At 36.5% G+C, this 14,458-nt stretch overlaps 2 long non-coding RNA genes across 3 annotated transcripts in view; one reads left to right on the forward strand and one right to left on the reverse strand.

Moving 5' to 3' along the window:
• The window catches only part of LOC307161648, a 360,858-nt gene extending 347,432 nt beyond the window's left edge, over positions 1-13,426 (reverse strand). The window contains exon 1 of the long non-coding RNA XR_013821768.1: positions 13,363-13,426. This is a non-coding gene — a long non-coding RNA (uncharacterized lncRNA). The remainder of the gene's footprint in view (positions 1-13,362) is intronic.
• On the forward strand, positions 6,847-11,961 carry LOC307161883. Of its 2 annotated transcripts, none has more exons than XR_013821810.1 (5): positions 6,847-6,936; positions 10,767-10,838; positions 10,931-11,021; positions 11,191-11,345; positions 11,764-11,961. It is a non-coding gene; the product is annotated as an uncharacterized lncRNA (long non-coding RNA). The 2 variants fall into 2 exon arrangements; XR_013821811.1 differs by having other exon boundaries at positions 10,767-10,826.
• Positions 13,427-14,458: the final 1,032 nt, after the last annotated feature.

Genomic DNA, 14,458 nt, shown 5'->3' on the forward strand with positions numbered 1-14,458 from the left:
TAATAAAATATATAATCAATAAATAATAACATATGTTAATAAAATGTAAACAAAGTTTTAGGTAAATAAATATATAAATAAAAACACCTTACAGCCCCAGATCCTTCAGAGATAAACCACAGTGTGAACTGAAGCTTCAAGATATAGGGTTACAGACCAGATCAGTCTCGGGGGATAATGTCACAGTAAAGCTAGTCTGCGTTCCAGAGTACATCCAGAGTTTATACTAAATTCATTTAAAAGCATAACCTTAAAAGTTTAAATAAGATATTTTAAAATTAAAAGACTGTTTAAATCAAATCTTTAAAGTTTTATTAAAATCATATCTTCTATTTATCTTCTTAGAAGATTACTGTAATGATTTTGTTTAACGGTGACCTAAAGTATAATTGTTACTAAACAGCGTCTGTTCAAAAACTTTAGATTGTTGAAAAACTGTGCTTAGACGTCTTAGATCTTAGATCTTTTGTCCATGAAACATGTTGTCAAAGTTTGTCACAATGTTTTGTTGTTGCGTTGTTTTTAAGAAATCCGAGGACTCCATATTGCTCTTATTTAGACTAAGTTGTATCATTAGGAAAATCACCACACGATTTCAGAGACGCGATGTGCCTCTGTGGTCCATGACGCGGCATAAGTAAAGTTGGTCTTGAGCAAATATTTAATTTTACTCGTCATAATTCAAAGTATAAGTAAACGATCGTATAAGATAATTTTTACTTGTATCTCCCGACCTATCCTTAATCAGTGTGGAAACACACAGGGTGAAACCCTTTTCTGAGAATATACTATCGGTTATCTACTCAAAATATATGTAGAAGTGTAAATCCGGTGTTTAAAATCTGTCTGGTGGCCGCATGAACAGACTTTGGGGAGAGCTGATGATACTATCTATAGCAGGAAGCATGCCCTGTGACCTCCTCGATTTTGTAGGCTTTTTTTGTTGTTGTTGTTAAAGACCCTACTACAAGTTAGTTCTCCCAAAAGAATTTCTCCCATCTAGCGGTTCTCCCATCTACTCGCTTTTTCAACCGTGTGTTGCAACTGCGGTAGCCGTTATGTGTCAAGAATCTATGACAACATGTCTTCCGATAGCACATCATCGAGTTTAATTGTACATGTTCTATCGTTATGCGGCCTAAAAAATATTTTACACAACCAAGCAATGAAAAAAGCTTGTAATTTAGACCGTACCTTTGACTTACCCGTCGAGAAGAAAGCAGGCACCTACAGCGGCCCTCTTTCTCCTCCATTAGCTCTTTCCACCTGGGAAAAGCTATCCCAATATTTATTTACATCCCGATAAATTAAATTTTAGCTTTTTGGCGACGAGGATTCCTTCTCCTGTGGCTTGGCATAAGTATGATCCTGCATTATATTGTACCGTGCAGTGCAGCCTTTCAAATGTGCCGGGGGAGAATCAATGCCTCCCATATGGTCTAGCGGTTAGGATTCCTGGTTTTCATCCAGGCTGCCCGGGTTCGACTCCCGGTATGGGAAGACAATTTTTTTACATTGCCAACAAAATTCAAGTTATTCAAGTTCATCAATAATCATTTTTAGTTATTCATAGTCTTAGAGGCTTACACGAACTGCAGAAACAAGCAGAAGATATGTAAAAACTCATAAATGCTGTTTCAGTACTGAATCATTTTCACAAATACAATTATATTGAATTCAGAAAATTTCACTATGGAATATTTACTTTATCTATCATAATTTCAATTTAGTACATCATCATTTAAACTTTTCATCTCATAATTATGACGCATAGGCATAATTTTAATTTCAACTTTTTGTCATAATTATTACTTAATTCAGAATTACAATTTTTGTCAATTACGACCTTTTTAATGTAATACTTGAAGCGTTTTTAAGTCATAATTGGGTCGTCGACTATAGTAGCGTTGCACCTGCATGCCCACTAACTCGCTTGTGAGAGTCAGAGTGTGTAAAGTAAACTCTCATTAGTGTTAGTAGAGTATTAGTGGACTGGTAGGGTTAGAATAAGTAATAGAATAAAATATCTGTTGGGGAGCGTCGCAATAAAGCGTTAGCAGATATTAAGCACAGTCTATTTTTTCAGATGTTTAAATGACAACATACCATTTTTTCAACCGAGTGAATCTACACATGAGAGGCCTTCAGAAGTCATAACTTCAGGGGTAGGCCACTTGGCGAAAACACTGCGTGTGTAAAAATCAAATACTCTATTACACTTTTCAAAGGATAATCTAGCTTTAAAGTTAGAATAAAAAGTTAAGTGTCACAAAGTCTGACACAAGGCCATTAACTGGTTCTTTTTGTTTTATAAATGTATTTTGCTTATTTCTACAAACATCAACCTGATAAATATGGACTTAATACACGCTTAAACAAGATAATCATGCTACCCAATACGTCTGACACAACATTTTTAAGAATCTTTTTAAAAAATACAATCAAAAATACAAAATTAAAATATTTGTAAAATTTTGACAGTCCTACATAAATGCATGTTGATTACTAAGTTTCAGACGTAGCGCAACCACGCAATGTTAGATTTCTCTAACACTGCGATGACTCACTCATAACGCACAACTTTGTGTTGGGTGATCCAGGCATATCTTTACTAAAATAAAATATTATGGAAGTCATTGTACTGTAATTGTACCATATTTTATTTATTATGTTACGTCCAAGGACGTATTCATTTGTGTATTGTATATCAAGAGTGTTATTTGCCAGTGCATATGTGTTTCTCTCTCTCTCTCTCTCTCTCTCTCTAATTGTGTGTCTGATTAGTAGGATTGATGGCTACCACCTGTGCTCGTTACCTGTGAGCGCTGCCCGCGCACTGATTGGTGCGTGTCCTGAGGAGTCTAATATAAAACCGCAGAGAGAGCGCTGAGGAAGGAGAGAGACAGCGCGGCGTTTGAGATTGTTCCGCTCTCCAAGTCCAGACGAGCGAGTTGCGCTCTGTGGTGTATGTTCACAATGTGTGTGAGAATGTGCCTTTGTAGCTTTTGTTATTTATGATTAGACAAGTTTTTATGGGTAACGTAGGGGGGAGAGGATACCCATTACTTTTCTCCTGTTTATGGATTAGTTAGGGAGTGAGGGAAGTTATATGTTTTGTTTTGCTTTTTGTTTTGTATAGGTAAGTTAATGTTATCCCCTTTGTAGTTAGAGGTATTGTTTTGTTTTCTTTTGACTTGGGCCCTCCTCCCGAGGTAATACTTTTGTTTGAATTTATTTTGTAATATGTTTCTCTACTTTATATCTTTCTTTTTATAACGCCTGCTGACGTTAAATAAAAGGCAGACACGCCATGAGAGAATAAACTTGTTGGTTCATTCATTCCTTCTTCTGTGACTCTGGGACTGGAGAGCTGGAGATTCTCAAAGTCTCTCCACTTTTTCTTTGTTCGTCGTTCCCTATTTACCCCTAGATTAAGGGGAAGACGTAACAATTAATTTTAAGTTGATTTAAAGTTTTTGTTTGTTTGTTATTAACTAATACCTTCATCTTTTAACTAACATCCAGCACAAAATTAAAGAGATGTATGAGCTGAGGATGTTCTCTGACCCCAAATAAACAGATAATGTAATGTTCACAATATACAGTTAGATATTCTCCTACTTAGTATGTGTGTAAATAGTTGTGCTTAAATCTTTGGGTGTATTTTTAGACACCAGAGTGATGCAAAGTTCCACACCCTATGGACCAACTTTAAAAACAAAACAAAAAATTATCATACATAAATATATATATATAACATACACAAATAATTTCTTAACTAAGCAACTGTTTCTTAAATTATCAGACACTCGCCGCACTGATGTTAACATCACCATATATTGTTTTTTTCTACCATGATTGTAGCAACTATTGTCCCGCCATTCTTCTGGTCAATTGTTAAGTTAAGCCGATTAGGGTTCTGAATTAATGGCTGTCCGAATGATGTAGAATTATTAGTATTATTATGCTGTCGTTGTAGAAAGTTGTTAGGCTGGTGATTTGTCATGTTTCCAGAATGTGTTTGAACGCTCAGCGCTTGAACGTCACCATCTGTTAAAAAAAATTAACATTTAATTACACAACCAATACCATGTAAACTTTATAGTAAAGCTTATTGAAGATTGAGAAACATATTGACTACTAACAAAGTAAATTATAAATCTTTTCCTAGGTTTGATATTCTTTTTTCTGATTTTTTTCACTATGGACTTGATCCTTTTTAATGCTGTTTTCTCGCCATATTTATTCTGTAGTTCCTCTACTGTGTCTTCCAGCCTCCCTGTTGTTCTTCTCCAGCTGTTTTAACCAAAGACAAGCAGTTAGAAGAATAAAATTTATGTACAATAGCAAAAATAATGTTGGTCATTAGTTGTTAGGGTTAGATACACCTGTAGACACATTCATACGCCAGTTCAAAGTCAATGAACCGGCTGATGCTGTAGGTGTTAGAGCACATGATGGACAGTAAACAGACGCACAGCAGGTTAAACCAGAGTTAAAACAATAGTCTGTGTTAGGACAATAGTATGTTCACAGGATAACGGCTGATAACGGTCATAAAGTGCGAAATAAAGTGCGAAATAAGGTGCAAGTAGCTAAACTAAACATTTTATATTTGACAGCTGTTTTGAGAAATGTTAAACAATGACAAAAATAATCAGGCAAACTAATCAACTTTTTTTCTAATTTCACCATTTTGAACTTAAAATAGGCCTATATAATACATGTGATTTAATGTGAGAGGGGAAGAAACAAATAACAGCCATTTTCAGCATATTAGGCATAAGATTAATAATGAATGTGTACATATTGTGAATTAATTTAATAAACATTTACCTAACATCCATAGCCTTCAGTAAATTAAGGCTAGACAAAGATCCTTTTTAACTCTGCCCCCTGCTCTAGTTAGAACTTTGGAGCGCTATATACGACAGTATTCACATGAATTGGCTTGAATTGATAAAATTATGGTTTAAACCATCATCTTCACGTGAGACATTTACATTAACTGTAAAAAAAGTCAGCAAAACACCGTCAAATTCCAACGGTAATGGAGCGTAAAACCAAAAACTTCCTTTTACTGTATTAAATAGATTGAATAACCGTTAATTGTGAGACTGGATAAAACTGTTTTTTACTGTAATCAAATGTTGAAAATATAAATATTTTCTGTGAAAACAAATAAATATGCATACATTTTACAATTAAATATTGTAATGTGAAAATGTCTGAAAACCTTAGATTTTACGGTATTATTTGAGTAAAACTACATCTTTTGGGGTTGTGCACATTGGAATTCACAGTATAAATCTGTAGATTTTTAAGCAAAAAAAAACATTCATTTTTACAGAAGCAAGATGTTAAAAAATAGGGTCCACCGTAATAATACAACCAGTAAATACCATTAAAAAAAAAGCAAATATCAGCAGTAAAAGACAATAAAATTGATAGTATTTTTTATTTTAAAATTCAGATACTGATATACAGATTAAAAGTTAGGCCTGCAGTATATCATTGTTAACCTTCTGATAAAAAAATCAACAGCAAAAGAAGATGTTTAAAATAAAGTTCATGGTTGTGAATAAAATTGATTTCAATAATCTTTTTTAATTATTATTTTAAAACAACTTTGTTATGTTTCACGCCATATTATCAGACCACCTTAAGTGGGCCCGCCTTAAATTTTGAGTTTGTGTGATCGCTGTTGATTGGCAGCTAAACTGCTGGTAAACTGTGTACAGACGTTTTACGTTTGATTTGCAGAGAAAAAATGTTTCTGGTAGCAACATTGTGCAGTATGAGTGAACCATTTCACCAAAAAAAAAAGGGGAAGCAAGGCGAGACGAGGCTGCAGCGGGGTCTGCAGACGTGACTTCTGATCAAACCTCCTTCTAAAGAAACAAAGAACGACATTACATTGCAGGATGACGTCACCTGAAAATGACCAATAGCGCGGTGCGCTACTGAGCTGTGTGCCGACCAGTGCCGACCGCTCTTTTTTTCTTGCAGGAGACTTGTTGGCTTCGCTAATGCCGAGTTCAGACTGCACGATTTTAGCCCCGATTTTGGCTCGCCGACAGGTTTTGAGAAATCGCCGACAAATGCCCGAAATCACAGGCAAATCGGTGCTCGTTCACGCGAGTGACAATCACGCAGTGTGAATGAGCAATATTTGGCATGCTAAATATCTGGACCTGTCGGCGATACAAAATCCTGCTGTGTGAAAGTGTTCTGACTAAAAACTACATCGGCGATGACCGACAGCCAATGAGAGAGCAAGATACAGAGCAGCGGGGAGTTCGAGGAGTTATAGGTCACAATATCAGTATTTTAATAGATATATTTACAATTATATCAAACGGAAACAAAGCACAAACATTTGCTTGACCAGCAGCAACAGCAGCACATTGCAAAATTATTTATTTACCCCCAACTCTCTTTGCATATCACACAGTCCTTGCTCCCCTTGTCTTCCCAGCCATTTCTTCATGCATAATATGTTTTTCTTTTTCTCCTTTTCGCTGCAAATCAATGCACAGACAATTTAATAACAATTTCAGTCTCGCGCGAGAACTGCGGTCTTACGCACGCGGGATTTTGCGCTATTTCCTTATCACTTCTCGGGTGTGTTTGGTTGTGAAACGTAGTTTGCGGACCAGACAGAAGTTGTCGGCGATTCTTCCTCCTGAAAGTCATGCAGTGTGAAACCTCCTGTCGCCGATGCATCGTGCAGTGTGAACACACCAGCAACTGAATGTTACCCCAGATAGTCACACAGTGTGAAAAGAACAGTGACCCGACTACTTTGAAAATCTTGCAGTCTGAACTCGGCTTTACGGACGCAGTTTTGAACTCGTATTAGCGCCATTTTTAGCTGCTTGGACCACAGCATCTTCGGAATTTGTAGACATCCTGGCAGCTTACAATTAATTCGAGGTGAGATGAGTACATGCGACTTCAAGTTATCTCTGTTATAAAAACCCACCAGCCCAGCTTTTATAGATCATTTTAGGAGTTTGTTTTTTTATGAGTGAGGTTGTGAATTTAGTTAGCATTTGTGAGTTGAGTTAGCATTACTGTGGCGAGGGAAGCATTGCTCTTGATTAGCTTCTGTGTTTGGCATGCTTAATTTGCTAGGGAGGAATTACCCAAGTACATGGAGATATGTTAACCTGTAATTTCTGTGGTAAGGTAGTTCAGTCATCAAGGGGCTACGTGCTTCATTGTAAACTGCATCGGAATGAGCCACGTTGTTTCTTTCGGTGTAAAAGGATTTTCTGAAAAAATCCTGTTCGATTTTTGAGACATAAGTGTTCATTGAATCGATTGTAAAATCGATTTTCCATGTCTAAAGACGTTTCCATTTTAAACGCCAAATATGGTCAAATTCACGGACCACTAACAGGCATTAGGACGAACGTAAAGAGGGCGCTTGAGACGAGCACAAGTCAGCAATATTCCTGATGATTTATTGGCATGAAGTTTCGTGCACAATGACATACAGGAGTGCAACATTCTCGAAAAACAATAAGCAGAGTGGACTGCCATAACATAAATGAAAAACATTACTGCAGTCTTCAACATGCCTGTGTTTACGGTTAGAAATGTCAAACAAATTTCGCCTATGTAGGCGATTGTAGACCGTTGCCCGAATCTGTATCTGTATGCATGAGACTGTCTGAATACCGGCAGGATTCACATTTTTGTAGTAAAAAGAGACACATTATGCAGAAGTATAATCTGCTGTTATGTGTGTTTGTCAGAGCCTGCAGTTGCTGTGTGACGCGCGTTCGCTGCGGGCGTATCGTGACGAGCTGGACGCGCTCCGAGAGAAGACCGTTAAAATCGATTCCCTATTTTCGTTTTCGAAACTTGTGTTGGTTGGTCCGATCGATTGTGCAATCGATTTCCGAACGTAAAGTGACAGCCCTAGACATACACCAGGTAGGCCTATGGCGTGTTTAAGGCTCATTTTTACCGAAGACACTCTGCCCCTACCCATGTCACTGGTGTGGCGGTGGTTTCTGCGTTTACATGTGCAATGGCGATGTGTGAACGTCAGTGTCAAAACTCTAAAGAGTTAATAGCTCATCTGAAGAGCCATATTGTGGATGGACACGTGGTCACTTGTCCAGTAAGAGGATGCACAAATACCTTTAGAGTTAAATCATCTTTTACTGCCCACATGTCACATGAACACAGAGAGTTTTCAGACAGCAGCATTGGTGATGTATATAGAGAGTCTGCATGTCAATCATCATCTGTTCCAACCACATCAGATGACTTTGTACCCTTGATTTCTGAGCCTGCTGCACAGTCTATTACAGATGAAGATAACACGGAAATGTCCCCTGAATTCTGTGATCTTTTTCTGAGAAACGTTTCACAATTCTACTTAAAATTGCAGGGTCAGTTTCTACTGCCTGCTTCAACCATACAGAACATTGTGGAGGAAATGCAGAACATACATGAGTTGGGACAGACATACAGTTTGGGTAAGCTTGCATCACTGTTAAAAGATGACACATCATTATCAGAGGAGGACATCAACCAAGTCTGCGAGTCTGTCAAAAGCTATGATCTGTTTTCTGCATGTCATACCGGGCCATTGAGGACAGTGTACTCCAGAGCTCAGACCTTTAAAAATGCCTTCAACTATGTGGAACCAAAGAAAATATTTCTAGGGAGAGATGAAAACAGAAAAGATAGGTTTGCCTATTATGTGCCTTTAAGAGAGACTTTGAGATGTCTGCTAGTGTCTGATCTGTGGCAGAAATCAGAAGAGCCCTCTACTGAGCCTCCTGCTGATGTTCTGTGTGACATAAGTGATAGTAAGCTGTTTAAATCAAATGATTTTTTTGGTCAAAACCCATCATGCCTCAAGCTAGTACTCTAACAGGATGCCTTTGAAGTCGTTAACCCTTTAGGCTCTGCAAGGACAAAACACAAGGTATTAGCTGTATATGGATCAGTGGCAAACTTGCCACTTCATGTACGCTCAGACACAGACCACATGTCTCTTGAACTTTGAAGAACTTACTGGGGTACCGCTGAAAGAGACTTTCCTCACTAGTCTGGAAAAGAAGGGAAAACGGCTTCTGGACTTTCTGAAAAACACTTGTGCAGACAAGAGTAAGCGTGTCTTGGAGGCTGTCATAAAGCTTCGAATGCAGAGGGGACAGATGAAGGGCTGCACAGAAGACGTGAAAGATATGATGCTCCTCTCCTTCTCTCCTATTTCGATGAAAAAGAGGAGACCCTCTTCCACTATGTTGATGAAACATGTCTTGCAAAAGAAGTCCATGTGGAAAGCCTGCCTGTGACACCAGGTATCATTGTTTGTGGTGAGTTGAAAATCAGTACAACTGCACAGAACCTAAGCTAATGCAAGGATATGCTATATTAAATGTCTGCACTTTCACTATTTTAAGACACATTTGAATGGTAAAGGGGTTTTTACAGTTAATTATTTTACACTTGTATTTCATTCCAAGGATCCTCCTGCTTTGCATCGAGACTGTTCATGCTCAGCATTGACCACAAAGTCGTGAATGACCAAATAACTGACTTCATCTCTGCAATCTGTCTGATGCTTGGTAGCTACTACTGCCTGAACATCCACTATCCACTGGAACTTGGCTCCACACTTGAATTCCTTCAGAGGTAATTTTTTTTACTTTTCCCTCGCCTTTCCCTTTTTTTTTTCTTTCGTTGTATAGTGTTTTATTATGGATTATTGTGTTTATCAAGGTGTTTCTTCAACATTAACCCAGAGAAGGGAACAAAAGTTGAAAAAACTAAGAAGAAGAAGACACTGCATGTGAACCCAAGAGTACTCACCCTCATCGCCGATCTCTCTGATCACGAGTGGCGAGAGACCGTTTAAAGACATTTTGAACAGATTGTTACAGTCAGCTTAACTGTACCTTGACTGGGAACTACTGTGTTGTTTATGTTTTCAGTTATCCCAGCTGATATTGAGTACTCTAACCTGATTTCTGTTATCACAGGCTTGCTTTTCAGAGGTTTTGATCTTAGATCTTTAAACAATCCCTCTAACTAGGGATTGTTATTGAGAACTGTACTCTTGATGTTTCTGAGATGTTCTATATTCTATACAACAGAGTTTAAACTATTTGAATTTTGTATTGCCCTAATTAGCAAACAAGTTAAGTGTTGCACTGAACTGTTAACATTGAAATTTAAACAGCACTGTCTGTTACAAACATTACTTGACTTTAACTGTTATTATAGCATTTTGTAGCTGTAAGGTTCTGCAAAATTGATGTCACAAGCTTATGTGCATGTGTGCTTGATTACTTATGTAAAGTCATACTTTAAAAATTATGCTATTGCATTTCTTGTCATTTATTCATTGAGGCAGTCATTTTTCTGTTTTTGCTAAAAGAATTCAGGAAATTAATGTAATTCATGTTTTCCTGAAAATGGTTAATATACATTTGTTAGTTGACTTTAAGTGCAGAGTTTAAGCAGTTTTGGCTTTCTTTTTTCCTAATGATTTTTCTAAATATGTTCAAGACAATAAAAATGTCAGTGAAGGACATCTGCGATTTTGTTGCAGTGGTTTTCTGATGCATGTGTTTAAGGTTTAAGGGTGGTGACACAGCTAAGACCCGAGAGTCTCTTTCAAGGTTAGTAAAGTAAACAGATTCTAGAAGATATTTTACACATTTCTCTGTTGTCTCTAAATCTTATTTTGTCTTTATTATGATTAAAAAGGTTTGTTTTGTTCCTGCCCTTTTCAGACACTGAATTTGAGCAGAAACCATAAGGATACTCAAAGGACCTGTGACTCTCAGGAAATGGTGAGATTTCAGGTCATAATCTTTTTTTTTTTTTTTTTTTTTTTTTATTAAATTCATTTTCCTTTGTCCCTTTACAATATTGCTGTTTTGTTTTTTGTAAACAGCATCAAATGAGAGTGACAGGTGAAACAGTTTCAAGACAATGGCAGGAAAAGCATGCTGAAGATTGAATCAAACCTTGGCTGGAAATATTTGGTATGTGTTTTACCGTAAATCAAATTGTTGAAAAACATTCAGCTACACTGCAACACAGGGAAACTTGTTTTGCACTTATTTTCTTGTTACTTTAATTTCTTGTCCCATTATTTTTGTCAGTTATTATTATTTATGGTGTATGCCCTTTTTGTTTTCTTTCTGAATGCAGAAGGGATCTAGCCAGTCCACAATGAAAGCTTCGTTGCCCCCCTGTGAGTCTTCTGGCAGAAATGATGGCGCCTGTATTCTTTGGTTTCCCTAAACATCACACCCTGTTTATACGAGGCTCTTCAATTAAGTCTGCACCCAAAGATTCAATAAGAGGTAAGCAGTGGTATTATTCAAGTTTTGCAAAAGAAAGATGGACAGGAGACACTAATCTTAATCAGCCGAGCTCAGGTTCATGTCCAGGTGAGCAGTTTCATACGATGAAGGAAACTGACGCTATAAAATGTAGATTGAATGATAGGTCTCATCACCATGCATTCAGTCATTAACTTCAAGTTCTATGATAAATCAATAGGAAACTTAAATACAATGTTTTCCAACAAATTATGATTGTGATTAGGGCTGCGTTGTCAGTGTATCACTTTTACATAAGTAGATTTAAGAACTGCATACTTTACACCTAAGAAATCATTTATCATTAGATCTGTTTTTGACAGCACGTTTTGTTCATTTCTGTGCATTTTGCTCAAGCACTGATCAAACTTTTGAAACTTTGTCCATTTTTTTGCTGCAGAGGGGATCCTGCCAGTCCAAAGTGAACTCCTGATGGACATTGAAGTACTCCTGCAGAGCTTGTATCTTCGACACCATGTGCATTAGAAACTCCACTGAGTGCTTTCCTTCACCAAGGCAGGACCCAGTGACTCATTACTGTTGATCGGTCAGGGGCAGGTCATTTTTTGTTTCATGTTTATTCATTCCTCCATGGATTACCAGCCATATATATGGACACATGCTGTATTCTCAAGATCTATGCTGTTTGGTGGGAATAGAGAAAATGATAAGTTTAGTCTGTTTTCAAATGGTATGTCAAATTTTCTCATTGTTTATCAGTAATATTCACTACCTTGGTTATATATGAGCATCTTTAGATTTTTCTATATTTAACGGTTGCAAATGTAAAATGTACGGTTAACTATATGTTCCTCATATTGTAGGCTACTTTATTTTTAGCGGTAAAATACCGGCAGCTGTGGTTGCCAGGAATTTACCGTAAAATGTATCTGGTCAAAATAAAATGCTGTAATTTGTTATACAATTTCACTGTGTTTTTTTACTGTCAAAGGTTTTAATAAGGTTTAACATATTTCTGTTTTATTTTAACATATTTTTACAGTTATTTACCATAATAGGGTCTATCCTATTACTGTTAAATTAACAACAAATTACTGTAAATATGATTATATTATAACTTTTTTTTTACTGCAAATATCCATAAAAAGCTATGGAAAGTTGCATTTTTTACATAAAATTACTGTATAATTAACAAATATATTTGTATTTTTCTACCATGATTTTGGTAAAAAAAATGTTGTCTACTGTAAAATTTAGGGTTACAAAACCAGTATACCGTATTGTCTTTTACAGATTCCACATTTTTTTCACAGTATATTACTGGCAACCACAGCTGCCGGTATTTTACCGTAAATTTGACAGTTTTTTTTTTAACAGTGTGGAGGTGTTCTGACATGCTCTGACATTTGTGGTTATTTCTGTTACTTGTGACATTTTCATGGCTAAAGTCTGATTACACTGTATTCAGCACAAACTCTGCTACAATAATATATCAGCAGCATGTGTGTAAAAGTTTGTAGTTTTGAGATAATGACATTTATGCGTGGTTTGTGAAAATACAAAAAAAAATTCTCACTGAAATAAGGCCCTGAAACCCCTACTGATTATTTCTTCACAAGACTTTTGAAAATTGTATCACGTAGCCTAGAATATTTTCTCCAAAACTATGTGAAAATCACCCTGACTGCTCATTCAGATAAGACAATATATTGATTTAAAAATTTGTATGACGTGTTTTGTGTGAGAAAGCTTTATGCGGGAGGTGTGATCACGTCATTAATATGTAAGCTTTTCACACCTGAGAAAGACAAAGACCCTCCCTAATAGGAGCCCTATTAGGAGCTATCAGGCCCTATCATTCTGAGCAACCTTGCACAAAGAATGAGGAGATTTAAAAAAGAATGGCTTTTTGATTGTTTGGATTTATTTACAACACAACATAATCCAAAGATACAAAACAAATGACAAAAAGCACTTATTGAAAACAATGATCCAAAGACAGAGACCTTTGTGCCATTCCTAAAAACATTGTACATACCTTTCATTTCCAAGGTGTTTGATTTTCACTTTACCATGTTCATGTACAGAGACTCATGTGAATGTTCAAGTCAGCAGGACTCAGTGGCATCTGGGCCCTGAAAAAAAAAAAAAAGTGAACATACTGATATCAAGAGAAAGGCCTGCACGATTTTGGGAATAAATTTTAGATTTTTCTGGTTAAAATTGCTTTTTAAAATTCACAGAATACACACACACACACACACACACACACACACACAAATGTTTCCAACAATATATAATATAATGAACACCAGGTTTGTTGTGCCTTGTAAGCATAGGCTATGCGCAGTGCTGCATAAAATAATAATAACAATAACCTATAGCAGCCTATAAATCTTCCAAAAGATTTCAGTGACAACTAAGCTAGAGAAAAATATATTGATTATCATATGTTACTTCAAATGTTTCCATTCGTTATGATGATATGAAATGAGATAATAGTAAAAACATGAAGCCGTTTGGTGCGTTTTGCTTTTCAAACGCGATCGCGCTCCAAAATATGAAACATTATGGTTACCATATACATATCTACGTTTGAGCAGATATCCACAAACACAGTAACAGTAAACACGGGTCTAAATATTATAATATTCACCATATATCTAGCAACAGTTCAACTGCAATGTGAAATTTATGCAACAATAACAAACTAATATGTAAGAATTTCTTACCTTACATCTTTCTTGTCTTCAAATCACGTTGTTCTTCTTCTGAGGTAAATCCAATGTAAGCTCACGGCGCATCTTTCAAACTCGATGAAAAGCAGAGACTTGTGAAGTTTTTTCGTGCTTTGTTTTTGAGGTAATGAGCGCGTTCGCATTCCATGTGGAGATTTGCATGTCAATCTCTTTTGCGCGAGTGGGCGTGGTCAAATTAAAAATAATGAGGAAGCGTTTGAGAAGTTGGACATCTTGTTGGTTTTATACAAATTACTTAAACAGAGAATATTTGTTTTCAGTTTGAATCCGATCATTTAAAAGTACACACTTAAATGTTTATAAAGATGTATGGCTCATAAATTTGTGACAAGTATTCGCTGAGTTTTGTTTCAGTTTATAGACGTGCTCAAGAAA

This window comes from Squalius cephalus (assembly GCF_949319135.1).
Source record: "Squalius cephalus genome assembly, chromosome: 7".
Taxonomy (NCBI): Eukaryota; Metazoa; Chordata; class Actinopteri; order Cypriniformes; family Leuciscidae; genus Squalius; species Squalius cephalus.